The sequence below is a fragment of the Coptis chinensis genome, chromosome 7 (genome assembly GCF_015680905.1).
Source record: "Coptis chinensis isolate HL-2020 chromosome 7, ASM1568090v1, whole genome shotgun sequence".
NCBI classification, from domain to species: Eukaryota; Viridiplantae; Streptophyta; class Magnoliopsida; order Ranunculales; family Ranunculaceae; genus Coptis; species Coptis chinensis.
The window spans coordinates 72,857,730-72,881,756 of NC_141462.1; the positions used below are offsets into that span (position 1 = coordinate 72,857,730).

Consider the following 24,027-nt stretch of genomic DNA (forward strand, 5'->3'; position numbering starts at 1 on the left):
AGACTATATCACCACCTCGCCGCCATTCAGATGCGAGGATAGTGAGGATGTACTTCCCACAGTTTGCGGCCACCTTTCAGGACTGGGTAAAGGTCGACTCTATGTGTCCAACAAACAAGATAATTCGTTCTTTGCAATTTAGGACATGGCGACGCCCTGCAAGGTATCTAAAGAAAGTTCGTTCTTTCCCTGATGATGATAAAATGATAGCTCATCTAGACAATGCAAAAAAGAGGAAGTGGAGTGAAGTCTGGAAAGCTATGATAGATTGGCGGGATGCAAGGGAATGACATTTCTACAGGGACGAGGCAAGGATGGACTATCCCCCAGTTCAAGGTTGGGGCAATGTGAGTTGATGCATGTACATATTTGTTTTACGCTTTGATGTGAAATAAATAAATAACCTAACAAAGGTGCTACTTTAATCTAATGTCTTCTACTTTTATGATGTATAATATATAGTGTGTTACAATAAATTTCGTGGAAGATGTCACTAGATTTTTGCTCAAAGCCTCTCGTATACTCTTTCTTTCTCTTAACACTTTGAGGACACGAGGTCCAAATTTGTTTGGGGTGGTGAGAACCTTTTGCAAAAAAAATAGGCATGCATAGTTGTATATAGTTTACTTAATGTCTAAATAAACGTATTTAGTGACAAATTCTTGTTTCCTTTCTATGATGAAAAATATTTAGAAATCTCACCCTAGCATCAGAATTAGGACTTGTTCTTAGAAACTTAATCTAATACGTATGCAATAGTTTTTACATCTTTTCATGAGCATTCATGCATTGACTATCATTAAATGTACACAGCAGTAAGTTTCCCACGGTTAGACAACTTAGTTTCCATATCCTGTAAGAATCTAACCAAAAGCCTCAAAATGTGTGATATATGAGTAATGACACAGAGGAGTAGTTCTTCCGAATAGAGAAGTTCACACGTCTACTTACTTGATCACTACCCAAATCCTAGGCGAGAATTTAGGCCTTCTTTGGATCGATATAGCTAAAAATTCACACCTGTTAAAAAAAAATTTACCGCTAATCGCTCCACTGAACCTTTCATTAATCCTTTCTACTTCACTAAAAAAATCATTACCCATCTATTAACCACAAATAAATAAGCCTACCTAGATGATGAGTATGAGAAATAGGATGAAGTGCAGAAAAATAAGAGAAAAACTTTGTCACAAATCAAAATCAGTTACCTGTTTCAGAAGAAAAGAAAAAGAAAAAAATAGAAATATGTTTCCAAAAATTAAAAGAAATATCAAGGTTAGAATTCCCCACAAAAAATCAAATCAAAAGGGAATACAAAAGCTTGAAAAATCCAAGTATGGAAACCCATATTAGAAGCAGGAAAGAAAATAAGGATTCTCTAGTATAAATATCTCGAAGACCTTATTCTCTCATACTTATCATTTTTGAATTTTCCATTCCATTTTTTTTTATACTACCACCTAAGCCCCATAACACCTAATAAAGACCTCTAGCTCAATTAGGAATAGGATAGTGTGATAATAAGTAGTAGTTGTGACTTCTCGACCTCGACTCCTCTGACTGTCATTGAGTATGTGAGGAAACATGTGCCCACTACACACTGGAGATAGCAAAGCTTGAGTGGAAAAATAAGAGAGAAATTGTGTTTCGACACATACCTGTGAGAACCTACTTAAGGACGCTATCCAAAGGATCCAGAAACGGCCCTGCTCGTACATTTCAATATTATATCACTGCATGCATGCTCATACGTAGATGTTTCGATTATTGTATGTATATTAACTTGAATTTCGAAAGAATAAAATCCTTGTTTCCCCTGCTAGTGAGATGTCTAGATACCTGAGATTAATTAAGGAAACAAGCCTTTGTTACTGAGTCGTTGTAGTATAAATTCAGTTTGTGAGTATCTTCTCTGGAAAACTCTCACGAGGCTATAACTCGTCCACTAGGGAATTCCTAGTGGTTCAAGGCCTTGTTGCATACGGTCAATGCAACCGCACTCTGTGAAATGAGATTTAGCTTAGGACAACACATTTTTGACCACTTATCATTTTGATGTCTCTTCTTTGCTTGAGGACAAGCAAAATGGTGTTTGGGGGTGGTGTGATAAGCACCCAAAACTGTAATATTAAACCCCGAGAGACGTAGCATTTTGGTCGATTATGTGTTTAATAATCATGTAATAATTATATTTTCGTACTTTTGCAGGTTTCCGCATTTAAAATAAATATAATGATAAAACGTGCATCGAAGTATGGGAATACTGGAATATTTGAAGTTTCCCACTCAACCCTAGTGAAGCCCAACAGAGCCTGACTAGAGCCGAAGTTTCTAAAAGAACAGAACCAGTGCAGAACGGGTCCACATATAAAGAAGCAGCAAACTTCCGAAGCTCAAATTGGATAAATCGGGGTGCCGACGTTGGCTAGTGAACTGCCAGAGCGACCAGGGCGACAAACTCTACGCAAAGACAGAAAGTTGTAAAAATGCCAAAATCAGCGCCACCACTGGACATACTAAGTGGACCCACTCTGCAGGCCCAGAAGTCATGACGAGTCAGCATAGGCAGGTGGCAAGTGATGGTTTAATTTGGTGCCACCTCGCAATATAGAAGACAAGTACCAATTCAAACTAGGTGGTTTGAATTGAAATTAGCTAAAGGACGAAACCTTAATAAGGTAAAAGACAAAATTAAAACGGGTAAAAACAAAACTTTGATTCTCAAAGTTTTGAATGTTTCAATTAGCATAAGGCCAAAACTCAATTAAATCATTCACGGGTAGCCTTCATATATCAGCCTATATATATGAGGGGGTGGCCTTCATATATTTTCCTTCAGCATTTTATGCTCTAGCTTCCGCTTAGAAGTAGTTAGTTTTAATTCAGCACTTACATTCCGTCATTTACTTTCCAGCAGCTTAAATATTGTAAGTCATTTTACCCTTAATAATAATACCATTTTCTTTTCTAGTGTAATTCTCATCCGCATTTATTTACTTAATGTATACAAAGAAATTTTATTATTCCTTCAATGACCATGAGCTAATCCCCTCGGGGAGGGTTATCTTTGCTTCGTGTGAGAATCGGATTGACTCGTTAATATTCTAGAATCACTACTTAGGAATTAGGCATAGATTAGACATCCGGTCCCAAAATGACTGAGGCTGCAAAATTTTGAGTGCCGATGCTCGAGATCAGCCTCGGTAGCGACCCAAAATGTCTCTAGCGACTTTTGGTGTCGATGACTCTCCAATTTGTCCAAATGATGTGGAATCGAGCTAGGAGCTGAAATGATATTCCGAGAGATGAAATATTAGTTCAACTCCTTATGCTAGTGTGATGCTGCTCGAGATGTGGGCATCGCTTAGATCAATACTTCGGCGTCGTCTCCGAACACGAGGCGAATTAGAGATGTAGTGATGTGGTAATATAAACCGTTTAAAAATGATTCTTGCATGAGTATGATTAACACTCTCCCTGTTTCTCTTTTTTTGTTTATCTACATATAATCACCGTAGTAATTTATTTACATTATTTGCATTACCGTTAATTTAATTAAAACCAACTAAAAAACTAAAATCCTACTCACCAAAAAGTTGTAATTCCAGTTGTGAACCTTTTCCGAGCCCTAAGGTTTGGACGATCCCTTACTCAACCTATCCTACCAAACCCACGTGAGTAAGGTAACTTGACTAAAACGTACGACTATACGAACGTTGGACTTTGGACTTTGGACTTGGGTCTTTGGACTGTGGACCTCGGACTTAAGAAAATAAGTAACTGAAAACAATAAACGTGTATTATGATCGTTTTATCATGAATATTTTACTATTGTGCCCAACTTAAGTGAATATCAGACCATCAGTAAATGAAGACAAAAGTTTGGAGGAAGGAGAGCTATACAAGGAATGTCTAAATGGGTATAGTAATGGGTTGTTGTAATCTACATGCTACTTCCAATTAAATTCAAGAAAAAGATATGACTAGACGTGTGAGTTGTTGTGTTGCACTTGTATGAATGCTACTATCATTAACCTAATTTAACTGTAGAAGTAATGGCAGTCACACTGAGGAACAACCAAAGTTTAACTTGCAGTGAACGTAAATCCAGTAGTTACACTTCATATGTGCAAATTAAAAGAAGGGTGAACTAGTATTACCCCCCCCCCCCCCACTAGATGAGCCAATTAGGATCCCACTAGATGGGAAATTAGGGTCTCCCCTAAATACACACAAAAAATTTCGTCAACCCACTTTGACTTTTTTTTGTGTGTATTTAGGGGAGACCCTAATTTCCCATCTAGTGGGGCTAAAATCTAATTGGCTCATCTAGTGGGGTAATACTAGTTAACCCTTAAAAGAAATAACATATTGTTACTAGCATTAACCTAATTTAAGTGAAAAACTAATGCAATCATGCTAGGGAATAACTTGAGTTTAACTTGCATTGAACATAAATGCAGCAGTTACGCTTCAAATGCGCAAAAGAAATAACATGCTGAAATCAAAGCAGGTTATTGATGATTTCTTCACCCACATCCATTTAGGAAGTAACAACAACGATATAAAGATGATTACCATTAAAACAACAACAATACAATATGAAAAGAGTAAAATCGCTTAATTCTTCGGACCTGCTCCTTCGGAACTACCCACCAAAACCTTGCCTGCAAAGGAATTCCATCTCCTTAAGTATTTTCTCAAACTCCCTCCCCCGCCCTCGAAAAAGTCGGTTCTTTGTCCAACCACCTTTTAAGTTAAAGAATCTTTGCCCTGTCAGCAGCACCAAGCTTCATATACTTAACCTTATTCTTCAACTCATACATGTACTGCTCCAGGGTTGCATTTACAATCTCGTCCTTGGACATCACAACCTTCTATATGATATTCTTCTTAACACCTAGTTGGTCCTTAAAAAAAACACCAAGTATACCATCTTCATCTATTAAAAAATAGAGATAATTTTAAATAGAGATTTGTTGTTAAAACTAATGAATATTTAATCAGTTGCATAGCGGCATAAGCCAATATAAAAAATCATTAAAAAAATACCACAATACAGAAAAGTGGTTAAAGTGGCTGGTTATATATTTCTAGTGAATTATGGGCATTAGGCTTCATGTTCGAATTTTGCTTATGGTGATTTTACAACAAAATATATATATATCGTGTGCATAATACCAAATTTGAAATCTTCATTGTTGTTGCTGGTGGAAGATTGATTAAAGAATATCACTCACTGTCAACTTACTTTCTTATTTTATTAAATATTGAAATGATTACAAGGAAAGAAAAAAAAAACATTAACAGAATGAAAGAACATTAACTTGAATGAACCGACATTAACGATAGAACTCATTCAAATTAAAATCATTCCATGGTTTGTGATAATAAATAATTATTTTTAAATTGGCAAACAATAGATATGAAGAGGGAGAAATAGTGATTATCAAGATATAACAATCTCTAAATCATGTGATAAAGAGGAGAGTAATCGTGTTCGTATCACTCTAGTCGTACACTACTTGAATACATGTTTAGATTAGATACTACATTTTACTAGTGAGAGTAATATGATGTGAAAATAGTAGAAATAAGTGCTAAAACAGTAGATATAATGATGATAAAAGGGATTAGAGAGGGGAAATTTCACCACGCGATTCGATTGACTATTAGTTAGTTATCGAATCGTTTGTTTGATCCCTAGTGAACACCAAGTCCTCTCGGATCAAGACTTCACTAGTATGAGAGTTTAGCTCCACCACAAATCTCTTTGATTGTGGTTCTAAACTCTAGTTCTACGTTATGAGCTCTATCTCTAGACACTCACAACGAAGAACTTGAAGTTCTTTGCAAAACAATAAAATATGCAATGGAAGTTTAGTCTTGTGTCATTGGATTGGATTTAACTAAGACAATAAAATATGACATAATGTAAAAGAACAAGAATTAAAATAAATAAAGGCTTTTTATTGAATGGTTTAATGGTGGCTACAAATGCTAAATTATTCTAACCTAAAGAAAGTAAACCTAATTTAAAACTAAACTAATAATGAAGAGGCTAAGAGCTTTTTATGTTTAGCCTTAACCCTCTTTATAAAGGAGAGGGTTAGGGTTACATTTTCGTGCATGGGCTAAAAAGGGGGACTTTGGGCATCTAAAGTGAGCCCAAAGTCAATTAGGTTAAGTCTAAAGAGGCCTCAGATGTTGGAAATTACTTTTGTACCCTTGTCGTCTACTTTTACAGCTCTGATTGGGGGAAGACCAGGTCCATTGGAAAGCTAGTTCCGAGCCGGTCATTTTGATTTAAAGTAGGTCTAATTCTGAAGCCCGAGTCTAAAGATATGGTTTGTTGAAGTTATGTTCTCTTTCTACCTGGATTGACTTTGACTTTCCAGCTTTGACTGGGCTTGAAAAAGACTTTTCTCCATGATTCTTGGGCTTTAAACAAAGAACTTCTTCAGCAATCATTTTGACTCATTTTTCATGCAAAAGTGATGTTTTTAGTCACCTAATCAACTTCAAGTCCTGAAATGCACAAAAACATGTAAATATTACTAACTCTCATTTATTATAAACATAATTAGCATAAGTAGAATGCTATTAAGGGGTTTAAAATATACTTTTGGGTGCTTATCGCACCACCCCCAAACAGCATTTTGCTTGTCCTCAAGCAAAGATGAGAAATAAAAATAGATAAGTGGCAAAAAATGTGGTCCTAACTAATCTCGTTTTGCAGAGTGCGATTGCATTGACCATATGCAATAAGGCCTTAAACCACTAGGAATCCCCTAGTGGACAAGTTATAGCCTCGTGAGAGTTTTCCAGAGAAGGTACTCACAAACTTTATTTCTACTACAACGACTAAGAGATAAAAATAAAATATCCTAATTAATCTCCGATATCTATACATCTCAATAACAATATAATAAGAATAATGATTTTGAAACCTAAGCTAATACACGCATAATAATCAAATCATCTAAAGATACACATGTATGCTATGAACTATGTTATGAAATGCAATGGCATGTCCGTTTCTAAAACTTTTGGAATAACGTCCTTAAGTAGGTCCTCACAATTTGTCAAGATAAAAATACTCTGATTTTTTCACTCAAGTTAGCTCACTCGAGTATGCAGTGGCACATGTTTCCTCACATTCTCAATGACGTCCAAAGGAGCCAAGGTCGATCAATCACATCTACCACTTACTATCACACCAAATTAATCCTAATTGAGCTAGATATCTTTATTAGGTGATACAGGGCTGTGGTGATGGTTTAAAGAAGAAACGGAATGGATATTCAAATAAACAAGTCTGAGATAATAGGGTCTTCAATTACATGTAACTAGAGAAAACCTTGTTCTTACTTTGCTTCTACACTTAGTTTCTATCCTTAGCCTTTTTATTTTGGCCTTTTGACTCATTTTATTCTATTTTTGGAGTTTTTGTTTTATTTTTTTTTTCTTTGGATGGAAACTTCTTTCCTTTTTTTTTTCTAAAGCAACTACTAATTTTTGGTTTTCCACAGGTCTTTCTCTTTATTTTCCTTACTCATCATATTCTCAGACTCATTCAAAGATGGGTAGGTTTATTTTTATTTTTACTGGTTTAAAAGATGGGTAAGGATTTGAGGTTGCGAAAAGGCTAATGAAAAGCTCAGTGGGGCGACTAGCAGATAATTATTTATAGGTATGACTTTTTAGCTATATCGATCCAAAGAGGGCCTAAATTCTTGCTTTGGATATGGTATGGTGATCAAGCAAGTGGATGTGTGATTTGTCTACTCATATTATATGTCTTATTTGTGTCATCACTCATATACCCAAGCATATGAGGCTTTTAGGCTAGAATCTCACAAGATATGTAAAATTAAGTAGTCTAACCTAGCTAGGTCTAGGAAAAATACTACCAAGTACACTCATACATGCTCATGTAAGATGTTAATGAAAAGATGTAATGACTATTACCTAAGTATTAACCTAAGTTTCTTAGGAACTGCACTTAATTTTATTGCTACTTGAGATTTGTAGACTAATATCATAATGGAAAAGGAAATAATACTATTATCTTAAGTGCATAATATAAATTATTTTTATGCTTTTTCTATTTTAATACGACAAATAATACGTAATATATAGCCTAATATGTGCTTAAACATTTACAGCGTGTTTCTATACCACCCCCAAACAGAATCATGCTTTGCCCCCAAAGTATGGAATGAAAATAAAAGATAGAGAGTACCATATAAGCATGCTTGGAAATGGGAGCACCTATAAAAGAAAGTTAAACGATACAAATATATAAAGAATTAAAATGCAGACGCAACTCCTATATGAGTTCCATCCATAATGGAGATAACATTAAATAAAAATCGCTTGGGACATAAGCAGACACTAACAGAAAATTATAAATATTACCATATATAGTTTTTCGTAATCATGCATTCTCCTCAGGTTACTCCACACTTGTGAAATGAGGCTCCTTTAAGTCTTGACTATCTATGACAACTTTCCATGCCTTCATTATGTTTTCATCTACCCTAGCTAACCTATTAAGTGCAATTTGGTCAGACCGGGTATATAGGGCTATTAGGTGAGGTTGAATGCGTCAGCCAGGCCACACCATAGCACGTAATGAATGGATTATAACATTGGTCGTGTGCATTATATCAACCTTAACCCAATCAGTGAAACGTGTATAGAATTATGGGAAAAAGAAAGTCATTATACATGTGACTGTGACTGGCATAAGAAGGTACTGATGCCTTATAGTTGATCAGCTCCCAAATGTGTGTTTTATTACCCGTATATTGCTGCATTATAGTCTTTCTTACGCGACACGAAAAGACAACTCATAGCTTTTATTGCCTCTTTCAGGTTATAGAGTATTTCAGACCACTTATCATAAAAGCTGCGTCTTAGCACCAAAAGGAGTCTTAATCACGCTTATTATAAAAACCAGAAGCTGCTATGGAAAAGTGCTAAAAAAGTCAAAGTCAATGGTCAAAGTCAAAGGTCAAGGTCAAAGCCCTCAAATCAGAAGACAAGAGATGGAGGCCCTTATCTCAAAATGTGACATTCTCCCAAAACCTATCTTGGTCAAGAAGACACCAAAAAGCAAAAGCAAAAGCAAAAATGAAGTGTGAGGTGTCTAATTTGTAATGAAGAAGGGCAAATCTGTAAAATGCAAAAGTAGGGGTATATAACAAAAAAGCAAGGGAGAGAAAAACCATCCATTGTCTTAGGAACCAAACCAATTGGTTTGTTTAATTTCTTTTCTAGTTTTTCAATTCAAGTTTTACTTTATTGTTTGTTTTATTTCCTTTCCAATCAATCTTATTTACTTGTTTTTATTTCCTTTCAATCAATCTTGTGTACTTGTTCTTATTTCAATCTTCAACAAATCTTTATTTCAATGTTTTCAAGTCATTTCAATACAAACAACTAAAGTTTTTAATGTTTTCATTAGCTTAGAACCAATTTAATCTATACAAGAGTCTACCTTTCTTTTTCACAACTCCCACACTCAAACTCTAAACAATTTAGGATAAATCTCACTTCTAAACACACTCTTTTGAAGTATCTACCACCAAATACAACAACTTCAAATGGCGCCACCATCATGGATTAAAGGAGTGAGAATGCTTGGTTGAGAATCTAAGAAGGGAGCATCATTATCATCTTTCCATTTCAATTTTTTCAATTTTTTGTCATTTTATTTTATTGTTTTTCAGTACTGGTCCACTTTCTTGCAAATTAGGGTTCAGGACAACAAAGCTGAAGAGGAGTTGAAGACACAGCCGCAAGACAACCGAAGTTCACCGGTGCCGGCGGGAGACCATGAGCTTGGTAGGGGGCGACCGCCCAATCTCCTCCAGAGACCCAGGTCGAAGGTCCAATTTTTTGGCAACTCAGTTGACTTTTGATGAACAGTAGCACACTGAGCCCAGATTTTGTAATATAGTAGGAGAAATCAGTGGAACTTGTTTGTAATAATTAGAGATAAAAAGAAAAACGAATTTTTTTTAGGAAATATTGGTTTTTGATTGATTCTTTATGTTGAACATGAGTTAAACTTAGTTTAAGTTATATACTTACCAAGGGATTAGAGTTTTAATTGCCTTGGGAAGTTCAAGTGTGTGAGGTAAGTTGTAGATCATAGCTCACACACTTTGAATCAACTTGGTAATCAACACTCTAAGTTTATTTGACTCTAGTTAATCTAGTTTACCAATCTAAAACTAGTTAATCTATTAGATTAATATAATATTAGTTTAGTTTTAAGTTTGGGCCCTTGAAGGGAAAGTTGTATAAATTCTCAAAAACCCAACTTGTGGCTTTTTAAGTGGGCCTTTATTATAACTTAAAACAGAGTAAAGCTCGAAAGGTTGAATTGGGCCTGATTCTCAGATCACGCGCCAACTGTCGTCGCCTTCTCTTTAAGCAGCGTGTAAGCACGGCTTGAGAGGTAAATTCTAATCCTCCTCGAAGCCCAAGTAAGAGGATACCTTGTGTGTTCACGCATGCTTTCGTGAATGTTTGAAATTTACTTTTCGCACTGCAATTTACATTCACGCATAAGGCTGAACCCGAGCCACAACGATTGGGAAGTCATTACTCAATGTAGGTAAATTGGTCGTTACTTGATTATTGAAAGCCTTAGACGAAAAAAATGAATTAAAATCAATCAACTAGAGCCTAAAGTAGTAACGCTCCTCCAGAAAAAGGACAAAAATATAGCCACGAAAATTTAGAGTAATCAGTTACCAGATTCCAATAGACCAACTACCTTCCTCACTCCCCTCCCCCAGAATCATCGGGAGTGAGATTCTTGGTAGCACACCACTTGGTGAAGTGACTGCATACTCTTCTGAGACGTGTAGTAGAGCTATCCTAGTCTCGCGCCCAATTGTTCCTATGAATAGATCATAGTAAAATATAGACCAAAAGTAAAGTTTTCAAAACTCCATACTTGCAAAAACGAATTTCGAATTCTTGAGCATACATTGCACTGTTTGCGCATGTTTGGATAGTTTTGGAGTCTTGCTAAAAGTGTATGATACTGCGTTCAGGTACTTCTAGTATTAGCAAGAATAAAACTTACTCACGTAGGAGAGCTCGTCACCCTAGAAAATCTCCTATTTCTAGTCCTCCATCTAATAAGATGGCTGACGAAGTAGTGCAAGTTGAAGAGCCTCTCTTTAACTTATACACACCATTGCAAGATGGGCCTCCATCTTGTATACGACTCACACCGCTCAGGAGTGATTTTTGTATTCCACCGAACGTGTTCAATCTTCTACCCATCTTCCACGGGTTAGAACACAAGTTACCGTATGAGCATTTATGCCAGATACATGAAGTATGTAATATTTTTCATCATCTGGGCGTCACCGACGATCAGGTTAAGCTATAAGTGTTTCCTTTCACTTTAGCTGGTAAGAGTCACGCTTGGCTTCTTTCACAGAAGGTCGACTTTTTCGATACATGGGAAAAGGTTGTGTTCTCCTTCATGAAGAAGTACTTTCCAAGAAAACAGAAGAGATAAAAAGCAAGATACTGATTCTTCGGGATGAGTCCGAGTGAGACATTTTCCGAAGCATGGGATAGATTCTCTGACCTACTCCATTCATGTCCTCACCATAAACTAGAAAAATCCACTTTTGTCCAATGTTTCTTCAAAGGCCTTCTCCCATAACACAAAGTAACCCTCAACATCATGAGTAATGGTAATTTTTTGGATAGAGGTACAACTGAAGCCTTAACCTTTCTTGAAAACCAAGCTGAAAAGAGTACCCATTGGGGTGACATAAACAATTCCAGAACAGCCCAACCCAGTATATCTAAGGCTAGTGTTATTTTTGAGGTAAAATCAGATCTAAAAATCAAAACCTTAATCGAAACCCTCACAAGAAAGATAGATGCCCTCACAACCAAACAAAAAGACCAAAACCCTCATCCTGTCATGAATGTAAATACCTCACCATGCAATTTCTATCTAAGCTTAAATCATATAGATGCCACCTGTCCCTTGATCACAAACCTAGCATCACTTCAGCCAGAAGAAGTATGTGCTTTCATTGTACCAAATGCACCGTTGAGACAACATCCAAACTTCGCAAGGACCAACATTCCACAAAACCAAATACCACCAGGTTTCATCAAACCAACAAATACATTCAGACAAGGATAAGGACAATGTACCTATAACAATCAGAACAGAGCATTGGTTCCATCCCAATTTAACTAGAACTATCAAAACCCACCAATCAACAATCAAAGAGACCTAGTTCCCATTACACCATCAACTAGTGTCCAAACAGATAAGCGCACCGAAATAATGTTATTTGTCATGCAACAACAAACCCAAATCCTAGCGTCCATGCAACAATTTCTGAACTTGTTAACCCAAGATAAAACCGAGAAAAGTTTATTGCCAAGCTGATAAGTGTCTAAAATTGTATATTTTATATTTAGTTTTATAGGCACTTTATAATATCATTTATGCTTAATTGCATATTTTTAACGTAAAACCATACATTTGTTTTATTCTATGACATTATGCATATTTTTTTTGTCATAAAAGTTTATTTGCATATATGTGCATGCCTTTGGAAAAGCCCCATGCAAAATATGTTTTATTAATTTGGTTTAAAATATTTTTTTGTAGGAAATAAAGATGTTAGTCAAAGCCCGAGCCCATGAGCCAAAGATGGTCATTTAAAGAATCAATAAGTGAGAGCTCATGGAATAAATTTTGCTATCAATAATGGAAAGAAATGTTAGAGAATTGATAATTATGGAAGGAAATCAAGAAAGGATAATCACAACTACCACTATATATCCTTACCATTTTCACCCTATTAAATATCCTCATTTCCATTAATTATTTATTCTCTTGATTTTATCATATCAAATTATTCCTTAATACCTTATATTTTTTCCACCATATATATTCCCCCATATCTTCCATATTCTTGCCAATCACTCCATTCCTAATTCAAAACCATATCGTTCCATTTTATCCTTTATTTGATTATCAATTTATATTTCCTTCCCTCATCATGCCTTGATAATATCTCTTTTATATTCTATTTCCTAAATTCTTTTATCTTATATTTTCTTCCCATATCCTAAAGATTATTTCCATTTTGTGTGAAGATATTATATGCACCAAGATCTTCTTTGTGGAAGCAATAAATAGAGAAGAGAATTAGCATTGATGACACGCCCATTCGACATCCATTCTATCTCCATTCTAGTATCCAAGTAGTAGAAATTTTGCTTTGTAGTTTTAGTTCATTTAATTAGTGAGGAAGAGTGCTCTTGAGTGTGTAATTTTTCCGAAGATCAACATAAAAGCAATAAAGGCGGTTTCAATGTTCACTCTATCTCTTGTCTTTAATTATTCTTTCATGTTAATTAATAGCATGGAGGGCTAAGCTTCCACCCCATGGTGGAAAGTGAAAGCTATCCATGAAATTTTTGTTATTTTGTTTTTGTCATTTTTGTTAAAATCTCCACTATATGTGTTTTTGATGAAATTGATATTTGAAAATTAATTGCTTTAGTTAGTCATTATTTTCTTACAAGTTACTTTTATTTTTAGTTTAGATAAGAAATTAGAAATCCTCAACAATTGTTTTAATATCAATCACCAAATTAGCTATTGGTTTATGAAATCTTTTCTCTCCCATTTATTCACTTCAAGATGTGGATCGATACCACACTTACCGCTATTCTAATCATATTTTATTGATTATTTTGCAGTTTTGAGATTTTTGTTGATTGACAAGTTCTAGACGACGGAATTAAATATTCAAAGGATTTGTCTAAATCAAATGGCGCCGCTGCTATCTTGAAGTGTGAAGAAAAAGAGGTGAAAGAGTTGACTTTCCAGTTGCAAATTAGGTAAAAAAAATAAAGATGGAAGGAAAGCATAAGGATTTAAGCTAAGGAGGTACAATTTTTAAGCCTTCCTCGAATCCCCTGTTAGAGGAGTTCTCTGTGTGTTCAAATGCATATTGTGTGTTGGGTGTTTTAAATTTCGTGAGTCAATTTAAATTTCCAATTTGACTAAAGGCAGACCTAGCCTACAAGTGATCACCTAATTCTGACTTGTTTGAGTTTTGCACCTGGACTTAAAATTTGACCAAGATTAGAGCCAAATAATTAGATCGGTATTCATATGACCCTAACTAAAGGGTAGAGTGCTGGGAACAGCCCACTGTTGACTGTAAACATTTTTCAACTTCTTGGAACACATGGTTTCACTTCGGTGACTACTAGTGCAACCGCCAGAGAATTTCAGTAGAATGCGGAAAGTTCAGTGAACTTAGAGTACGCACAGCCCCACTGGAGTTACCTTTGACCACCTTGTGGATGTGAGCGGTTATTCATAGTGGTAAAGCCCAGGCGGCACCCCTGCTTTTGGTAGGAACACAAACTCCCTTGACAGAGATTCAAGTGTAGACCTTTTAAGTCAGACTTTAGGATTTATTGCATTTTGCTTGGCATTTGTATTGTGCATCTAAAAAAAAAAGATGTTTGGTAAGTGAATGTTTAGGTAGTGTGTGTGCATCTAGGTTAGAATTTGCATTCGTTTATGCCCTATTAGAAACGAGTTAACAAACGGCTAACTCGATCTTGGACTCCATACAGTAAGTTAGAGTGAAACCCACCCCTTTCTCCCACAATCGTAAGTTTCTCTCCACCAGTCAGCCTAAGACCATTCACCATGGTTGCAAATTATCAACTAGCTGAAAAGAAACTAAGGGACTACTTTGCCCCTATTACTTCAAACCCACCCTCAAACATCAATTACCCACCCATGGAGGCAGCTCAATTTGAGATCAGGCCGCCCATCATTAATATGCTTGCTCAGCGCCAGTTTCATGGCTTGGATAATGAAGATCCATATGCCCATATAATCAACTTTCTTAACATTTGTGGTACTTTTAAAAATCAAAATTTGGATGAGAACAAAGTGAAGTTGATACTTTTTCCATTCTCCCTTTCGGACAAAGCCCTTTTGTGGCTGAATTCTTTCCCGGATAAGCCCATTAGCACCTGGGATAAATTGTTGAAAAAGTTCATGGGACAATTTTATCCCATTTCGAAAACTAATGTGATGACAGCAACGATAATGGATTTTAAGCAAGTTGAGAACGAGCATTACTATGAGTGTTGGGACCACTTTTACACTCTCCTTTTGAAGTGTCCCCACCATGGTTATGAAAAATGGCAATTAGTCTAATTTTTCACTAAAGGACTTTTGCAAGATCAACGCCAAATGATCCAATCCATGCACAAAGGCAAGTTCAGTTACTTGACCGGATCAGAGGCATTCACATTCCTCCAAGACTTAGCTAAAGATTCACAATAGTGGGGTATTAGTACTAGTACCACCCCAATCTACGAGAGACAGACTAGTAAACCTAGGAAAGGAGGTATGTACGCAGTAAAGAGAGATCCCGACAAACTTAAAACTGTGTTAGATAGCCTGAACAATTTGACTAAGCAATTTGCTACTTTTGCCTTAACATTCAATAAGGCCAGCTAGAGTCAACAAGTGTCGTCTACTTCTAGTTCCGTGATGAGTGTGCACAACGAACCAAACACTTTTCAGTGCACAATTTGTTCAGGTCCAGACCACATTGCCCATTCATGTCCCATCTTTGTTCAACAGGCCGAGTCCACCATGGAACAAGTGTGTGCTTTTAATGATTTTAGGAGAACACCCCCAGGAGCTTTTAGTCCAACATACAACAAGGATTGGAGAAACCACCCTAACTTCTCTTGGAGACAAAATTTGCCTCAAAGCTAACAGTTAGGTCCAGCAGGTTTTTCTAGTAATAACTAGGGTAGGCAACAGAACCAATTCCCCATGAACCAACAGATGAACCCAACCCAGTACAACCAGTACAACCCATCTTCTAGTTCCCAGTATGTTATATCCCAACAACTATAAAGACAACCATGGGAAGAAGCCTTCCAGAATCTTAAACAACAAGTGAGCCAACAATCTAACTAGATTAGTCAACTCATTAACCTTGTAGCCGCTAGAGAGAAAGGAATGTTCTGAAGCCAACCATTGGCTAACCCAAAGGGGAACACCAAGAAAAATGCTTTTGAAGTTTCAAGTTCTCAAGACAATACTTTTCTAAGGGAGATGAAAGCAGCCACCACACTAAGATTAGGGAGACAAATTAACAATCAGGTTAGGATGCCAAGTGAGTCCACTACTCCAGCCCCACCTAGTCAAGAAATTGAGTAAATTGTAACCCCAAGTTCCAAGACTCCACAACAAAAGCTAGATTACTCCCAGACTAGAGCTATTGTGCCAAAAGCCCCTTTCCCAGAGCGTCTTGCTCAAAATAAGAAGGATAAACATTTTTATGAGATTATGGAGGTTTTCAAAAATGTGAGCATTAATATTCTCTTTCTCAGTGCAATTCAGCAGATCCCATCCTACACAAAATTTGTGAAAGACTTTTGCACTATTAAGAAGAACACTCATGTCCCTAAAAAAGCCTTTCTTGCTGCTCAAGCCACATCTTCAATCCACCAGAAAACCACAGTTAAGCTTAAGGACCCTGGGCGCCCTACAGTCTCTTGCCACATTGGAGACAAGTTCAAGGGCAATGCTCTGTTAGATCTTGGTGCTAGTGTCAACTTGTTATCTTATTCTGTTTATCAGGAGTTGGGCCTACAAGATTTAAAGCCCACAAGAGTCACCTTGCAATTAAGACTGATCTGTTAAGATTCCATGTGGTATAGTTGAGCACATCTTAGTCAAAGTAGCTGACTTCTACTACCTTGTAGACTTCATAGTTCTAGACACTCATGATTCTATAGATAATAGAATTCCAATCATTTTAGGACGACCATTCTTAGCTACAGCCAATGCCTTGATAAACTGTAGAAATGGTGAGATGAAGATGTCCTTTGGGAATATGTCTGCAAATGTGAATGTTTTCCATCTTATGAAGAAAAACAGTGATGATGAGGATATTGATGAAGTTTTTCTCCTCAATAGTTTGGTCCCTACTCATCAAGTGGAAGACCTATTAGAAGCCTGTTTAAGCCATTTTGCTTGTGACTTTGACAGAGATGGATCCATTAGTACCGTGAATGAGTTATTAGGCTCTAAACTTATCCTAGATACTGAAAATTGGAAAGCTAAGGTATAACCACTCCACCTTCCTATTCCCGAAATAATTTCCAGTGTTGATTCCAAGGTTGAGCCTAGTAGTGAACCCAAGATTGATTCCACTCCTTCGCCAGCAAGCCTAGAACTTAAACCTTTGCCAGCTGAACTCAAATATGTTTTCTTAGGACCCAATGAGACATACCTTGTTATTATTGCCTCTGATCTATCAATTGAACAAGAGATCTTGTTAGTTAAAGTTTTGAAAAAGCATAAATCTGCCATGGGTTGGTCCTTTAGTGATATCAAAGGTATTAATCCTTTAGTGGTTCAACATAAAATTTACTTGGAAGATAATGCTAAAATTTCTAGAGAACCCATCAAATCAGAGGTGTAAAAGTGGACAAAAAGGCTGTTGCAGTAATTTCTAACAGAGAAACCCTTTTTAGACTTAAGTAATTAGGTTTTGGGCTTGATTTAATGGCCCAAAATATGGCTCCAAAGCCCATGCACGAAATTGTAAACCTATCTCTCTCCTATATAAAGAGGACTAAGCCATAACTCTTTAGAACTTAGTTTTTAATTCTTAGACTCTTTCCCATTAGATAATAAATTAGTTTTCTCTTTAGTTTACCTAGTTATTATTTTATTAGCCTAGCCACCATTAATAAAAGCCAAGTTATTGTTATTGTTTCTATGATGTCTTATTCTTATTCTTTTAATTAAGATAGTCTAATGAATTTTAGCTAAACCTCCATTAGAGGGGTTTGATTAAAGCTTTGATAAAGACTTGATGTGTTAGTATAGAATAGTTATAGAAAGATATTCCACTCTAGAAGGTAGTTAATTCACCATGAGAATGGGTTTAAATTGCCTCACATGCTAATTATTAGTTGGTAAAGATGTCGTGAATAATTAGGGATAAAAGGACCTAACCTTTATGTGAAAACATAAAGATTAGGTTTGCAACAAATCTACACTAGCATATTAAGAATTAATCAAGGTGGAATCAAATCCCCCTAATCTCTTCTTCTCATTCACATCTTCTTGTTAAATTACCCTAATATAATTTAGAATATCTTAATTAGTTATTTTTTTTTCCATATTAGTATAATTAAAATTATTGCTCTCATTGATATCGTAAAATTGTTTGAGTTAGAGAAATTTACGTCTAAGCAACTAGGAATGGAACGAATTCTGACTCCTGTTTTATTATAAGATAATCGAGAGTATAACTTTGATAAACAACACAACTTAATCATGTTTTTACTTCTGCCGAGTTTAATTAGTTAAGTAGGAGTAAAAACGTATTTTTACAATTATCAAATGGCGTCGCTGCCATCTTAGTTGTGTTTAGATTCGTTTTCCTTCATGTTTTCAATTCTACCAATATCCCACTTCACCCACCCACCCGATTATTTGTGTTCTCACTGTGTTTATTTTTTAAAGAAAAAATAGGATTTTTGCTCTTGGAAGTCGACTGGTAAATTTTTTCGAAACAGTACTTTGAGCGCGCCTGCGCCCTTAATACCTCTATTTTTTAGTGCGCTTGCCCTCTTGTTACTGGATTTTTTTTTTTCGAAAAAGTACTTTGAGCACGCCCTTGTCCTTGTGTACTCTATAATTGAGTGCGCCCGCTCCCCTTAAAACAAAAGCCCGATTTTCACCGGTTAGTCACAGGCTCTCTTTTTGTTCAAGTTATTTTATTATTCAGTTCTGAACTTCATCAATACACTGAGATCGCGTATCAAAGACGCTATTCATACGCGTAGCAAGGAGGCATTCAAGTACTCCTTCTTCCACTCCTTGTCTCTTCTGTCAAAGGAGTTTCAATTCTAGTATATCAGGGTTGTTTGACTGTTGTTAGTGTTTCTTTCATATTGGACTTAGCCTTGGATGAGATTAAGGTATGGTAAGAAAAAACCGTCTAATGTGATCTATCGTAAACGTCAACGTACATGCCTATCTAGAATACCACACACTACACTTGCATCAATGGCTGACAAAACAGAGACTCCTCTCTCTGATTTTTACAAAGCCCTAAACGATAGTCCTAAGTCATGCATCGTTCTTGCAAACCCAGTGGGGGATTTTCAAATTCCCCCGAATATATTTAATTTGTTATCGGTTTTTCATGGGTTAGACCACGAGAAGCCTTATCAGCATATGTAATGCTTCAAAAGATTCATTTCTTCCGCTAGAATCCTCATGAATCCTTTTCAAAGGTCTGGAATTGTTTCACTGATCTTCTCATTAAGTGTCCACATCATAACCTTGCAAAACACACGTTTGTTCGTGCCTTTTTCAAAGGGCTTTTACATCATCATAAAGAGGTACTTGATATAATGACTGACTAGGGGTAGTTTCCTTAGTAAAGGAGCCTCAGAGGTTTATAGGTTTCTAGAAGATCAATCTAAGGGTAATAATAATTAGGGGGGGGGGGGGGGTAATGACATCTCCCGCTCTGCTAATTTTTCTTCCACAGCTAAAGCTGCCAGTATGTTTGAGGTTAAATATGATCCCGAGCTTAGAACTCTAATCTAATTTCTCACAAAAAAGGTAGAAGTCATTTCTGTTCAACAAAAACCTACTTCTATTATGAACATCAACTCTCTTCCATGTAATTTCTGTTGTAGCCTTGAGCATACCAACTCTTATTGTCCACTCGTCTATGAACAACCACCCACATAGCCGGATAATGTTTACTCCATAAATAGCCTCCCTATTCCTAATGCACCTTGGAGACAAAATCCTAACTTCAGTTGGAGAAATAATCAACAAGTTACACCTCCGGGGTTTAATAATCAAAATGTTAGGCCAGCAAACAACTACAACCCAATTCCACCAAGACAAGGACAAGGACTAGGTAATTATAATAATAATAATAATAATAATAATAATAATAATAATAATAATAATAATAATAATAGAGATATCGTCCCAGTTAATAACAACTATTACAATCCACCTGTTAATAATCAACGTGAGATAGTTCTTGTCACACCACCTGTGACCACTACACATCCACAACCTGATCGTTTTGATGCCTACATGCAAGCTCAACAAGATATTTTACAATCCATACAACAATCATTACAACAGTTAACGCAAGATAAAGCCCAACCAAAAGGTGTGTTTCCAGGTCAAGCTATACCTAATCTTAAAATGCCAAACACAGCTTTTGAAGTACGTAACCGATAATACTAGTAATAGAAATTTAAACGTAGGTGAGTTAAATGCCATCACCACTCTTTGTTCTGGAAGAGTGGTTGATAACGTCGTAACTATGCCCATTGATACACCACCAGTGGTCAATGAAAATGAAAATTTGCTAGATACCGAAATAGAAACTGAAGATCCTATCCCTGTAAAGGTACCAGTTAAACCACAACTCAAGAGGAAAGCGGACAAGGTTAAAACTCCTATCGATCCATATGCTAAATATAGAGAGAAACTACCATTTTTCCAAAGACTAGCCATGTTAAACAAAGATACAAATTTTGATGAGATTAGGGAAGTTTTTAAAAATTTAACGATAAACCTACCTTTTCTTGAAGCTATTAAAAAATTACCACAACATGCTAAGTTTCTAAAAGAATTGTGCACTACTAGGTGGAAAATAAACATTCCAAAAGACACCTTTTTAACTGAATAGTTTCCTACTCTATCTGAACATAATGGAATCGTGAAGTACAAGGACCCTGATCGTCCTACTATACAACGCACCTTAAGGGATACCCACACGACGACTGTGCTATTAGACCTGGGGATGAGTGTTAACTTACTCTCTTATTATATATATAAAGAAATAGGTCTACACGAGATGCGACCAACTAAAATGACATTGCAATTAGTTGATCGTTTGATTAAGTATCCTAAGGGTGTGGTTGAAACGTGTTGGTTAAAGTTCAAGATTTTTACTACCTAGCCGACTTCGTTATCCTCGAAACATAAGTCACTAACAACTCTGTTCCTATCATCTTAGGGCATCCTTTCTTGGCAACTGCCAATGCGCTCATAAACTGCCACGATGGTTCGATGTCCATGTCTTTTGGCCATATTTCTGTCGAGGTAAATGTTTTTAAAATGATGAAATAGTTACCAATATGACTATCGATGGAGAAGTTAGCATGATCGAGAGCTTAACTCAAGATTATTTCAACAACACGTTTCCAATGAATTAGATGCACCAATTCCTTTCCTTCAGAAGTTCCAACTTCGACAATGACTACTTCGTAGAGGAAGTCAATGCCCTGTTCGAGTCTACTCCTATCTTAGATCCTTCTGTAGCTCCATCTTCAGGGTTTGAAGACCTCTTACCTAAACAAGTCTTCACTACTCAAGACGAGGACCCTCCGGAAGCCTTTTTACCTATTCCTCCCACCCCTGTGGTTAAACTTATTCCTCTTGAGTTGAAATATATCCAGCTTAATCCAGATGGTAGTCATTCGGTGATCATATCTTCTCAGTTGTCTGTTGATAAAGAGGCACGTTTGATTAGGGTGATTAGGGAACATCGTTCCGCAATTGGTTGGTCCCTAGATGACATTAAGGGGATTGACCTTAGTATATGCACACATCACATACATTTGGAGGATAATGCTAAAACTTCACGCGAACTTCAGCGTCGCTTGAACCCTGCCATGAAATAGATGGTCAGGGAAGAAGTCTTACGGTTACTCGATGCGGGTATCATATATCCCATCTCTATTAGCGAATGGGTAAGCCCCATTCACATAGTTCCTAAAATATTGGGGGATACTATTATGTGTAATTTTGTGGGTGAATATGTTTTCACATGAGTTCTAATGAAATGGAAGATCTGTATTGACTACAGACGCTTATATGCCATGACACGGAATGATCACTTTCCTTTACCTTTTATAGATCAGATGCTCGAACGTCTAACTGGTCATGCTTATTATTGTTTTTTAAATGGCTACTCTGGCTATTTTCAGATCATTATCGATCCTGACGACCAAGACAAGACTACCTTCACATATCCTTTTGGAACACATGCCTATAAATGAATGCCTTTTGGCCTTTGTAATGCTCCTGGTACCTTTTAGTGGTGTATGCTTCATATTTTTAGTGACATGGTGGAGCGCTTCATGGAAGTTTTCATGGATGATTTTTCTCTTTATAGAGACTTTTTCAGTGAATGCCTGTCTAACCTTTCCAAAGTGTTGACATGGTGTGAGGAGAAAAATCTAGTTTTAAATTGGAAAAAATGTCATTTTATGGTAAAAAAAAAAAAGGAATAGCGACGGCATAGAAGTAGATAAGGCCAAATTAGATAAAATAGTGTCTCTACCTATACCACGGACTATCCATGACATTAGAACCTTTTTAGCCCATGCAGGTTTTTATAGACATTTTATCAAGGATTTTTCAAAATTAGGTAGGCCTTTAACTAATCTGCTTTTAAAAGATATCATCTTTGATTTCAATTATGACTGCAAACAGGCTTTTGAAACTTTAAAAGCCACTTTAACACATCTGCATTGATTATACAACCTCCTGATTGGTCTAAACCTTTCGAGCTTATGTGTGACGCTAGCGATTATGCTGTTGGTGCTGTGTTAGGCCAAAAACTAGATGATAAGTCCACCGTTATTTATTATGCTAGTAAAACTTTAAATGATGCTCAAAGAAATTATACTACTACGGAAAAGGAATTTTTAGCTATGGTTTATGCTTTAGATAAGTTTCGTCCTTATTTGGTTGGTTCTAAGACCTGAGTCTACACTGACCATGCAGCTCTTAGGTACCTTCTCGTCAAGAAGGAAGCTAAACAAAGATTGATCCGATAGATTCTTCTCCTACAAGAGTTTACCCTATAAATTAAGGATAAACGAGGGGTTGAAAATGTAGTTGCCGATCACTTATATAGACTAACAAATGACAGTGATAATGATTATGAGTCAATACCTGATTCTTTTCCTGATGAGCATCTTTATTCTATTTTTTCTGCACCTTCGTATGCCGACATTATGAATTATTTAGCTTATGATATTATTCCTGATGTTTGGTAAAAAAATGAACGTAAAATTTTTTTGGCCAGAGTTAAGCTATACTACTAGGATGAGCCCTACCTTTTTAAATATTGTGCAGATCAGATTATTCATCGTTGTATTCCCCAATGAGAATATAATGAGGTTTTATCCTTTTGCCGTGACACAGACTGTGGTGTCTATTTTAGTGGTATGAAAACAACAGCTAAAATTCTTCAATGTGGTTTTTATTGGGCTACTCTTTTTAAAGATGCCCAAGTTCACTGCAAGACGTGTGTTCGTTGCTAACAACTTGGGCGTATCACTAAACGTAATATGATGCCTTTAAATCCCATTATGGTAGTATAATTTTTTTATGTATGGGGCATTGATTTCATGGGTCCTTTTCCTGTTTCCCACGGTTTTATTTATATTATTGTTGCTGTGGACTATGTTTCTAAATAGATAGAGGCCATGGCTTGCCATAGCAATGACCATAAGACAATTGTGTTTTTTGTTAAGGAATACATTTTCTGTCGTTTTGGCATCTCTAAAGCCATCATCAGTGATGGCAGAACTCATTTTTGCAATAGGATTGTTGCTTCTTTAGTTAAGAAATACGGAGTTACCCATAAGGTGGCAACTCCTTATCATCCACAAACTAGTGGCCAAGTAGAAGTCTCTAATAGAGAAATTAAAAAAATATTTGAAATGACAATCAATCCTGATCGAAAAGATTGGTCTCAGTGTCTAACAGATGACTTATGGGCGTATCAGACAACTTCTAAAACTCCTATAGGAATGTATCCCTTTAGACTTGTGTTTGGAAAACCTTGTCACTTGCCTGTTGAATTGGAGCACCGTGCAATGTGGGCTATAAAA

At 36.3% G+C, this 24,027-nt stretch overlaps 1 pseudogene; it reads left to right on the plus strand.

Moving 5' to 3' along the window:
- Window positions 1-22,965, plus strand: part of LOC147488751 (uncharacterized) — a 56,865-nt pseudogene extending 33,900 nt beyond the window's left edge.
- The last annotated feature ends 1,062 nt before the right edge of the window (window positions 22,966-24,027 follow it).